The 12,507-nt window shown below is 41.6% G+C and overlaps 1 pseudogene; it reads left to right on the top strand.

The window, feature by feature from the left end:
* The first annotated feature begins 10,998 nt into the window (after nt 1-10,998).
* On the top strand, nt 10,999-12,362 carry LOC149516826 (18S ribosomal RNA; annotated as a pseudogene).
* Nucleotides 12,363-12,507: the final 145 nt, after the last annotated feature.

Below are 12,507 nucleotides of genomic sequence, written 5' to 3'. Positions count from 1 at the left end.
GTGCTAATGTCATTTTTATGGCTTGTAAATTCCTATAATGCTCACTAGCACCAGCACCCAAACCAGGCTTAATTTTGCTAAACTTGAACATTGCGCTTGAGCTTTTAGAGTCTTGGTCAAAGCCTGTACCATTTTTTTAGGCTAATTCCCTATGACCTAAACCTTTAGTATGCTGAAGGCCTAGTCCCCTTGGTTATCAGGCTTTATCTTGCTAAAACTAGAACTGCTCCTTAACTTGGAAAAAACCCTTAGGCCTAGACCAATTTATGAACTATGATATATGCACATGCCTCTACCGCCATTGAAACATGTTGGCCCTTGGTCTTGACACATGTTTCAACCACCATCAATACATGCTAGCCCTTGGTACGAGCTGTTCCCTTGAACACCATTGGCACATGTTGGGCTACATACCATGTGCACAACAATTGACTAATGGTGGATTCAAGCACATCCTCATATTTCTTCCATGCCAATGCTATTTTTATGGCTTGTAAATTCATATAACAGTCTCTTATGCCTTCATGCGAAGATTCATGAAAAGATGACTCAGTTTCTACTTTTAATGATTTTTGAAAATTTTCATAATTCAAGATTTTTTGATAAGGAGTTTTGGCCCTAAATTTAATATACATGATTCCTGTATTTTTGTTGGTATCCATAAAAAATTCAGTTAAAAAATTAAAGTGTAAAAGATTTTGTGCCCATTTGAAAAATTGCGCTTGAGCTTCTAGAGTCTTGGTCAAAGCCTGTACCATTTTTTTAGGCTAATTCCCTATGACCTAAACCTTTAGTATGCCTGAAGGCCTGGTCCCTTTGGTTATCAGGCTTTATCTTGCTAAAACTAAAACTACTCCTTAACTTGGAAAAAACCCTTAGGCCTAGACCAATTTATGAACTATGATATATGCACATGCCTGTACCGCCATTGAAACATGTTGGCCCTTGGTCTTGACACATGTTTCAACCACCATCAATACATGCTAGCCATTGGTACGAGCTGTTCCCTTGAACACCATTGGCATATGTTGGGCTACATACCATGTGCACAACAATTGACTAATGGTGGGTTCAAGCACATCCTTATATTTCTTCCATGCCAATGCTATTTTTATGGCTTGTAAATTCATATAACAGTCTCTTATGCCCTCATGCGAAGATTCATGAAAAGATGACTCAGTTTCTACTTTTAATGATTTTTGAAAATTTTCATAATTCAAGATTTTTTGATAAGGAGTTTTGGCCCTAAATTTAATATACATGATTCCTGTATTTTTGTTGGTATCCATAAAAAATTCAGTTAAAAAATTAAAGTGTAAAAGATTTTGTGCCCATTTGAAAAAAGTTTCCCCATTTCAAACACTTGAATGGCTGCTAGTTGCGAACTTGTAAAAGCTCTTATGGTTTTTAAGAAGGTGTGAGTTGTTAAGGTTCTTTCGACGATAGGAGGACAATATAAGGGCTAAGCACCAACACCCATTGTAATTCATGTGCATACACCCCTCGACCCCCTTCTTCAATCATCAAAACCCCTAATGTCGCCAATCAAGTTCTTTAGCAATGGTGCTCTAAGCAAAAAAATGCAACACTAAAACATGCCTAAGCCCAGCATATGCATTGAGGCCTAGAATCAAACTTTAACCAAGGCCTCAACCATCATCAGAACATGCCAGTGCATGGTGCAAGCACATGCCTCTACCATTATTGACATAAGTTTATTTTTTATACAGGCACCTACCTCAATTGCCATTGGCACAAGCTAGCCTTTGTATAGGCACCTATTTTGACCACCATCTTCACATGTTAGCCCTTGGTAAGTGCACATGCCTCACTTAGCATTGACATAATCTAGACTTGGTTAGGGTGTCATGGCTCACGAGAATGACCAAGCCCAATGGTTTTCATGAAATAGGAAACAATTCTAAGGCAACTAGGACCAAGTCAAAAGGCAAGGAAAACCAGGCCTAGTGGCATAATGGAAGTCTTAAGGGCAAGACCCTAACCCAACGTAGGTGCATGAAAGCAAAAATAAGCTCAAGGAGCTCAAGCCAAGGGATCTAATTCAGTAGCTTTTAGATTGACCTAAGCATGGGTATGGCAGTAAACCTAGGTATTGGTAGAACCGAGCCAATCGTGGGACCAAGAAAGGGCCTTACATGGGTATTGTTGAAGAAGAAGTCCAAACAGGTTCACACTCCTTTCTATTAGAGTCCATGTAAAATTAGAACTCTTCAATGTAATCTTATTATAATGTCTTGCTTATATTGGACTCTTTGTGAGCCCTAGGATTGAAACTATGTCAACCATTAATTCAAAGGGGCCTTACCCACCCTTATTGTATAGACACTACAACTTGAGTAATATAAGTTTACCCTTGTTTATCTTTATTGTTCTTTTTAGCATTTTATCAAATAATTTATATGCAGCCTTGTCTAGCAATAGCTTACAGGGGCTGGCCCTCGTGGTTTAATTGTCCATGCATTGGTTAAGTTAAAGGCTAATCTATGATGGTAGATGAGTCCATTCCTAGGTCTTAAAGCCATATGAGTTATATTATGAGTCTTGACCCATGAAAAGTGGTATCAAAGCAGGTTTAAAATTTGTTCAGAGTTGGCAAAAGTTGGTGTAAAAGAGGTGATCAGTGCTAGGTACTACTAGAATCAGAGTAAGCCTCAGGGGAGGTTTGAACGTATTGGTACAGGCAGTCAATTATGTGGTGCAGGTGTCCTAGGTCATTTTTATGCTCGTGTGCTACTGATATGGCCCTTAGTGCACAAGGTGTAAGTGTGCAAGAATATAGACTAGATGCTCGACTGATCACTATTATGGTGCTATAGGAGTGTTGGGCTTATCATGCAAGCATGCAAATTGATGCTCGATTGAGAATGCAAGGTGTGTTAAGCCAGTGTGCAGATTGGTGCCTAATAAAGGTGTGCTATACAAGTGTATGACTGGTGCCAGACTAAAAGTGTAAGGCATACTGAGCAAGTGTGCACATTGGTGCCTAATGAGGGCATGCTATGCAGGTATGTGACTAGTGCCTGACCAAAAAAGCAGGGAGTGTGTAGCCAATGTGCAAATTCATGCCTGATAGTGTGTGTGTGCTAGTATGCTATGCAAACAGATAGGTTAGCTATTTCTTTAGGACTAGGATCGAATCATTAGAGTGCATAAAAAGTTGAGGTAATCCTTTTGTCTATGCATTCATGACTAATAATGTATTTTGAGGCTGTAGCATGGCTAGGGAAAACTAGACCAAAGGCTAAATTAAGGGCCTTGATGATTGCCCACTTACAGATAAGGGAATAAAGGTTGGATCGAGAGACATGGTGATGTCCCTAAACACCCAACTGTGTAAGTGTGAAGTGACCATTACTAATTTAAGGGAAAGGTTCCAAGACAGGGAAGGACCTTGAACAAGGCATTGAAGGTGCTCATACAATAAAATGAGGCTTTGGAGGCCACAATGTCAACCTTGCAAGAGGAGCTTGTAAGGCTCAAGGTTGATCACTTTGCATTATGAGCTACTATAGTTGCTAGTGTAGGCTTAGGACCTAGGGCGATAGTGCTTAAGCATTGCTTAGATGGTCGGAAGCTAGGGCTAAATACCATGCTACAATAGAGTGGCATGTAGGAGTCGAGTCCAACTAGTGTTGTTGTGGAATTTAAGACTCAGGTTGAGTGAACCAAGCTTTCAAAGCCTAGGGGAAATGGCTAAAGTAAAAAAGACATTGATTTTTTCTCTTTAGGGAAGAAAGGGGCTAGGGGAAAGCCCAGATTTTGCAACGCTGATAAAACTAGCCGTAAAGGCATGGAGAAAAAGCCCTTGAGTTGCTTTTTATGTGGTAGTCTGTATAGGGTCAAGCAATACCCAAGACGTGTAAGGCTTTCAACAATTAACTGCATAGAAAGCCTATTTGTAGGCAAGATTAGTAGCAGTTTGAGCACTAAGAGAAGCCTAAGAAGATATGACTTGCTACTTTTCAATTCTATCGAGAGGGTGAACCTCTCCTAGAGAGAGGGAAAAATGGCAATGGAGTACCATAGCATGAGTCCCAAGGTATAGCCAGATCCCTCTAAAAAAAGTGTGCAGTAGGTAACTCAGAGGAAGGGGAGGAAACATTAGGCATGTAGGCAAAAGGGACCAGTATAGCATGAGGCTAATGATACTCAAGTGAACAACCAGCAAAGTACTTGTTTGGGTACAAGACCAACACATGGGAAATCTAGTTCAAGGGGTAGAAGATAAAGCCAACATGTATAGAGGCATGCAATCCAGGTGAAATATCCCCCTAGCAATAAGGGTGTTGCTAGAATGAGTGGGGGTGGCCCAGTAGTTCTCACTAAAATGGGAAGTGGTTCTAAAGCAATCGTGACCAAGTCAGAATGCAAGGGAGACTAGGCCCAAAGGCATAATGAAGGTTCTGGGGGTAAGACCATGACCTAGAATGGGTGTCCGAGTGCTGAAACAAGCTCAGGGAGCTCGAGCCAAGGGATCTAGTTCAATAGCTTTCAAACAGACCTAGGCATTAACATGGGAGTAAGCTAAGGCATGAGCAAAACTAAACTAGGCATAGAGCCAAAGAAGGGCCCTATGCAGGCACTACTAAAGATAGAGTCCAAGCTAGTTCAAACATTTTTCTGATAGAGTCCACGTAAAATTTGAACTTTCTAATGTAATCTTATTGTAATGTCCTATAAATATTGAACTCTTTGTGAGCCTTAGGATAGGAACTGTGTCAGCCATTGATTCAAGGGGGCCTTAGCTTTAAATAAGAGGTGCTCTCACCCTCATTGTACATACACCATAACTTGAGTAATACAAATTTACTCTTACTTATCTATATTATTCTTTTTAGCTTTCCATCAACCAATTTATGTGTAGCCTTGTCTAGGAGCAACTTGGGGTGGTTGGCCCTATGGTTCATGTGTCTATGCATCGATCTAGTTGAAGGCTAATCTAGGATGCCGAATGAGTCCATTCTCGGGTCCTAGAGCAGTATGAGTCAGATTATGAGTCTCAACCTATGATAAAAGCACATACTTCAATCAATATCGATAGAAAATGGCCCTTGGTAAGGGCAGTTGCCTTGAACACCATCGGCACATGCTAGCCCTTGTTCTAGGTACTTGCTTCAAACACCATCGACACATGACAGGCCTTGGTGTGGGCACATGCTTCAACCACCATCAGCACCTACAAACCCTTTGTGTAGAATATGTTTGTTTGAAAAAGTGTTGCCATTACAAACATTTTAATGTTTATTGCTAGCATATCTGTAAAATCTCTTACACTCTTTAGGAGTGATTGTCTGAGCCCCCTTCTTCCCCTATGGAGGAGTAGGTGTGCATGATGGGCCTATCATTGCATACATTTATGATAATTCCCTAAAGCAAAATCTAGGCCATGCATGCCTGTTGGTCATGTTGGATAGTAACTAGTTGCTTTGATGACTTGCAAGAGCCCATGGCCTCGATCGATTAGTGTGCATGCAGAAAAAAGGGCTTGGCTATGCTAAGCTGAAGCTTATGCTTAACATTGATGCTACCCCATACCTTAGACTAAGTCCCTGAATTGGGTAATAACTCCCTGGGATGGTATAAGCAAAAGTTACAATCATGGGCTTTGTCTGGCCAAGTCTCTCAGGTATTTAAAAGTCTTGTGGTCCCTTCTCATCCACCATAAAAATGCCTTGGCCTGGCCAAGTGTCATGGTTAGGTTTTGGTGTGCCTCAGTTCTACCATATTGAACCTGAGTTGAGAAGTGATCGAGACCTTGTGCTCAGGACAAGTGGTCCTGGAGCTATGTGTGCAGTATAAGCTTGATAACATGTTGCTTATAGAGTTTGTGGGCAATGTGTGCCATAGTCCTAAGATAGGTGGACAAGTGCAGGCTAGTGTGTGACCACCTTGGAACCTGGTAGCAAGTCAGGTGTGATCAATCGAAGACATATATGTGCACCCTTGAGTGGGTTAGTGGAGCAACAAATTGAATAATGGAATTATAGTGACCAAGAAAAAGGTCATTGGGCCTTGAGTTTGGCTAAAGAAGGCCTTGAGATGGCTAGGGAGAAAAGTGCCCCCATTTCAAAAAGTTTTATGATTCTTGGTATGATGGCTAGGAAATCTTTTATGCTCTTTATAAAGTGCAACTAGTGTCAGCTCTCCACCACCGCTCAGCTAGCAAGTAGGTAAGGGCCTGGCTAGTTTAAAGTGAACTACTCCTAGGCACATGGGGTGTTAAGACAGGCGAGCATAGTCAAATCATGAGTATGGCATTGTGTCCTTTTGGGTCATGGTAAACCCGAGGTCGGTTGGGGTTGGTGGGCCTTGTATCGCACCATTGCATAAAGCCATCGAGTTTAGATGCTAGCATTCACTATACCCTTCAATTTCCCCTTTTTGAGCCAGAAGGATCATAAGATGGTGTTTGAATATGAGGGGCAACATTGAGCCTAAAGGATGAGCAAGCAAGTTGGTAGGTATATGGCTAGACCCTTGTAGCCAATCATTAGAGGTGTACTGCAACTGAGGTAGAGCACCCAAGTTCCCCAAGGCAAGATAGGCATGATGTCAAGTGTCCATCATGCGTGGGGGCAACCTAGAATGAGGCTAAGGGCTAAGGCCTTGAGATATGAGTTTCATGGGATGAGATGAGCCTAGTGTGGCTCTAGGCTAACTACTAACTAGCATTTGAGTAGTACCTTTGAGATCTAAGCATGAGAGCTTGTGTAAAATGCAGACGGACAAGGTGTTGGGTTCTCAATATGCCAGAATGAGATAATATTATGAGAATCAAAGCTGTGCACCCTTATGAGCAAGGCAGGTTGATGCTTGGGACCTTGATGCCTATAGACAAAGATGGGTACCTAGGGCCACCTAGAGAATTGTGGGCTAATAAGATGATAGGAGTTGGGTTTCTCCCTATTGAGTTTAGGAATATTGCGTGCAACCTTATGGGGTCTAAGATTGGAAGAGCTTAAGAGTATGTAGCTTGAAGGATCGATAATGATCTATCCATGGAGAAATGAGCTTGAGAAAGGTTGACCTCGACTAAGAGTAGTCTAGGTGTTGCGTGGACATGTATTTTTGGTATAAGGAATATGCAGGCCATGACATTTTGGCATTCGAGCCATGTTTAGCTCAGCGGTGGGACTAATATAGCCTCGGGTGTAGGCATGATAATGAGAAATTGAAGTGGGGCTAAGCTCAAAGAAAAGAGAGCTATTGAGGTAAGGTCACAATATAGGGACTATAAAGGCTCGAGAATAAGCCAATGACGCTTGCTGTGAGAAAAATTAGCCTAGGTGGTAAGCTTTCCAATAGGCTCTTGGATGCTAAGCAAAAAGGCATAAGAGTCTAGCCTTATGTAACGAAAGGTTTTAGCTCATGTGGGCATAAGATGCCTTTTAAATGTGATGAATTATATTGAGACCGAAATGCAAAAAGGTCATACACCAAGAAACAGTGTTAACTAAGGCCATGAAGGTTGAAATGAGTTTTGTGCTAAGGGACACAAGTAATCGATATTGAGATTAGTTACTAACATGTGCACTTGTTGTATGGTGTAAGTGCCTTAGCGAGGGTATGAGCTGAGTATTTGGGTCTAAACATAAAGGTCTTCTGCAGAGGCAGATTAGTTTGAATTGGTCGATGATTGAAGCCATGAGTTGACGATAGTCAATAGACCATGAGTTCTTATGGTTAGAAGATCATGAGATTATGCTGATCAGCATACCGTTCTTCTGTTGGCCAAGAGAGAAAGCCAAATGAGATGTGGTGGTCAGCAGACCATGATAGTGTACAGTTCACTAAAATGAGTAAGTAGAATTGGCCAACTAGCATGGCCTTAAGTTGTACGGGTTAGAGGATCAATTGAGTTGAGTAAGTCCATGGTATTAGCATTCGAGTGGGATTTGGTCAGCGGACTGGATGAGTTTTGAGTATGGTAGAATTGAACCGATTGGGATTTGAGCAAGATGCCGACTAATGAGATGGCCTTGAGTTCAAGTAGGTCAGCGAACGTTAAGTACCGAGTGGGTTAGTGAACCCTGAGATTAAGCCAGTTAGGAGACCTTGTGTTTAGAGTTGGATCAATGCATCCTTAAGCATTAAGTGGGCTTTAAGATACCTTATGAGCTATGCCAGAGTCAAGGTAGATGAGTTGTAAAACCATCATAGAAACATGGTTATGGACAAGAATCGAGTTCGAGTAAAAGTAGGGGAGACTTGTGATTTCTCATGGAATTAAGCTAAGGTAGTGGAGCCTACAAGATATTTAAGCATGCATTTAAATCGAGATAGCATGCATTAAGGTGCTACCATAAAGGCTGGCCAGAGGGCCACACCTAAAGAGCTGACCTTGAAAGGGTCGAAAAGACCCAACTTATGAGATGATCAAAGTGTTTGAATGCCACCATCTTAAGGTCTATCATGGGTGGTACTATATGAGTCCTATTAACCTAATCACCATGTCCAGAGGGGTGCATCAAAGAGTCAGTGCTATAAGGGTATGGTGGTGTGATGGGTCACATCTAGCAGGGCACACAATTGTGTGGTAAAGTAGATGGTCATTCATTTTATTAAGGGTCATGATCGACAAGGGTGCCTCGAGGTCATAACATGATGTGATCATGGGTAAAGCCATGCAATGGCACATATTGAGTAATAGAGATAGAGTCTGGTGGTGAAATTTGGAAATAACATAGAGGTGCAGTAAAGCTAGGAAGAGACCCATCTACATTGGTAATGAATGAGTACTATGGGTAATGCCTCATGTGATAGGATCTCAACCCAATCCTTAAGGGCAAAAGTGAAAGATATATGGGAAATTATCAACTGTGTGTAGCAAAGGGGTTGGGTGTGGTCTTGGCATTGATAAGGGCATTGACATAGTAAGTGGGGAAGAGTGTCATGGTCAGGCCCTGGTGTGCCTTGGTCTTGCCATGACTAACCCTGAGCAGAGCAAGGGTCGAGACCTTGTGTCCTAGATAAGTGGTCCTAAAGTAGTGTGCATGCAATATAAGCATGGGAACGTGTTGCTTATGAAGTGTGCATGTAGTGTGTGCCCTAGTCCCAGGATAGGCAAAAAAGTGTGGGCCAGTGTATGGGTGCCTTAGAACCTAATAGCCAATTAAGTGCTATCCATCAAAGACATGTGCATGCATACTTGAGTGGGTTGGTGGAGCAACGAATGGAATGCTGGAATTATGGTGACCAAGAGAAAGGTCACTAGGCCTTGAGTTTGGCTGAATAAGGTTTTAAGATGGCTGGGGAGAAAAGGGTTTCCATTTCAAATAGTCTTATAGTTCCTGGTAAGATGGTTGGAAAATCTCCTATGTTCTTTATAGGGGGATGACTACTATTAGCTTTTCACCACTCCCTTGGCTAGAAGGTAGGTGAGGGCCTAGCTAGTCTAAAATGAGCTACTCTTAGGTAGATGTGGTGTCTAGATGGGTGGGCATCATCAAGTCACAAGTGTAACACAATGTCTCCTAGGGTAATGGTAAACCAAGGGATGGTTAGGGCTGACAAGCCTTGTATCATGACTTTGCGTAAAATCATAGGGTCAGATGCTAGCATTCGTTATGCCCTTTGTTTTCCCTCTTTGAGTGAGAAGGATCGTGAGATAGTGCTTGCATAGGAAGGGTACCATCGAGCCTAAGGGATTAGCAGGCTAATTGGTAGGCATCTAACAAGATCCTTGTGGCCAATTGGTAGAGTTATGCTATACCTGGTGTAGCATACCCAAGTTCCCCAAGGTAGCATATGCATAATGTCAAGTTTCCATCATGCATGGTGGTAGACTAGAATGAGGCTAAGGGCTGAGGCCCTGAGATATGAGTTTTGTGGGTCGAGATGAGCCTAGTGTGGCTCCAGGCTAGCTACTAACTAGCATTTGAGTAATGCCTTCAGGATTTAGGCATGAAAGCTTGTGTAAGATGTGAATAGGCATAGTGTTAGGTTCTCATCTTACTAGAATGAGATAATATTGTGAGAATTAAGACTATGCACCCTTATGAGCATGGTGGGTCAGTGCTCAAAACCTTGATGCCTATAGGTAGAGATAGGTACTCGAGGCCACCCTAAGAATTATAGGCTAATGAGATGATGGGAGTTAGGTTCCTCCCTATTGAGTTGGGAATGTTATGTGTAACCCTACATGGTTTCAGCTAGGAGAAGCTCACAAGTATGCAACTTGAAGGGCAGTAATGATCTATCCATGGAGAAATGGACTTGAGAAAGGGTGACCTTGACTAAGAGTAGTCTTGATGCTGCATGGATGTGTAGTTTTGGTATAAGGAATGCATGCCTTGTGACACCAAGCCTATGCATACAACTGATGCTACCCAAGCCCTAGAAACAAGTCCCTGAATTGGGCAACGTTCCCTTGTGGTTATGAGAGCGAAGTTTGCTTGTATGGTCCTAGCTAAACCAAGCATTGGTAGTGTTATGCCATTATTGCCTATAAGATGCCAAGGCCATCTCGTGCCCACACCAAGTGGTTGTGGTGTGGCCATGTACATCATTTCCTATTCTCACTCGTCAAGTAATTAATTAGTTAGGTTATGGATCAGTATGTGTGGACACTACCACTTATATTTAATGAGCATATGAGTAATGCTATGGTTGTGCATGTTGGTAGGCTCTATGCTCGATGCATTGAACTTTTTGACCCGTCATCCTCTTGAATGATGAAAATCAGATGTCTCACCATCCCTCATCTGTCTTGTGTCCTTAAGGGCTATGGGTTGGACTTTAATCTGCCCTATGTCCCATATGTGCCACCTAAACCTCCGTGGCTACATTGGTGCACTGGTGTTTGATCGTGCTCTCAAAAGTGGAACATTTTGTGGGCATGGGCTCTCATCCCTGGTCTATCCAATGCTATGCATTTTACATGCTTGACACATATAATGCGTGTGCTCTACAATGGAACTCTCTGTTGCTCAGTCAACACATTGAGGCCTATGCGATGCTAACATCTTGAAGGAATACCACCTAGTTGATCCTACCAATAGTAATATGCTTGTCTCAAAGATTAAGCCATGCATGTGTAAGTACGAACTAATTCAAACTATGAAACTGCGAATGGTTCCTTAAATTAGTTATAGTTTGTTTTATGGTATACACTACTCAGATAACCATAGCAATTGTAGAACTAACATGTGCAACAAATGCCAACTTTTTGAAATGATGCATTTATTAGATAAAAGGTCAACACAAGCTTTGCCAGTTGCTCTAATGATTCATGATAACTCAACGAATTGCATAACATTTATGCCAGTGACACATCATTCAAAATTTTGCCCTATTAACTTTCGATGGTAGGATAATGGCTTACTATGGTGGTAATGTGTGATGGAGAATTAGAGTTTGATTTCGAAGAAGAAGCTTGAAAAATGGCTACCACATCCAAGGAAGGTAGCAGGCACTCAAATTACCCAATCCTGACACAGGGAGGTAGTGACAATAAATAACAAAACTAGGCTCTATTAGTTTGGTAATTGGATTGAGTACAATCTAAATCCCTTAACGAGGATCCATCGAAGGGCAAGTCTAGTGCAAATAGCCATGGTAATTTTAGCTCTAATAGTACATGTTTAAGTTGTTGTAATTAAAAAGCTCGTAGTTAGAAATAGGGTTAGGTCATCTGGTCTGCCTCATAATGAGCACTAATCAACTCATCCCTATTGTCAACATGCGCATTTGGCCTTAACTACTTTGAAGAAATCAGAGTGCTCAAAGTAAATTGAAGAAACTTACTAGGACTAGACATAGTAAAGATTGACAGACTGAGAGCTCTTTCTTGATTCTATGGATGATGATGCATCGTTACTCTTAGTTGGTAGAGTGATTTGTCTAGTTAATTTTGTTAACGAACGATACCTCAACCTACTAACAAGCTATGTGAAGGTGATCATTCATGGCTAGCTTCTTAGAGAGACTATGGTTGCTTTAGCCAAGGAAATTTGAGGTAATAATAGGTTTGTGATACCCTAAGATGTTCTGAGCTACACATGTGTTACACTGATGTATTCAACAAGTTTATAGCCTTAGCTGATAGGCTCGAGTAATCTTTGAAATTTCATCATGATGGGGATAGATCATTACAATTATTGGTCTTCAATGCGGAATTCCTACTAAGTGCAAGTCATCGACTCATGTTGAGTATGTCTCTACCATTTGTACACACCACCCATCACTCTTACCAATTGAATGATCCAATGAAGTGCTTGGATCATGGTGATGTGGACAGTTCACTGCCCATGATGTTGTGAGAAATCCACTGAATCTAATCATTTAGTGGAAGGAGAAGTCATAACAAGGTTGCTATAGGTGAACCTACAAAAGGATCATTGTCAAAACTCGCTTAATGAATGACTTGGGAATGCATTAACACAAAACCAAGCAGGTGAGGGTGCCCTTGTGCCCTGAGCCCATTTTGACCTTAGGTGGGTGTGACAATATTGCAACTTTTTACTTGTCGAGAGGGTAAAACAATCG

This window comes from Durio zibethinus, chromosome 9 (genome assembly GCF_047325235.1).
Source record: "Durio zibethinus cultivar Kanyao isolate XHJ-2024 chromosome 9, ASM4732523v1, whole genome shotgun sequence".
NCBI classification, from domain to species: Eukaryota; Viridiplantae; Streptophyta; class Magnoliopsida; order Malvales; family Malvaceae; genus Durio; species Durio zibethinus.
Note: the sequence above shows the minus strand (reverse complement) of the source record. Positions and strands in the feature narration are given on the sequence as shown.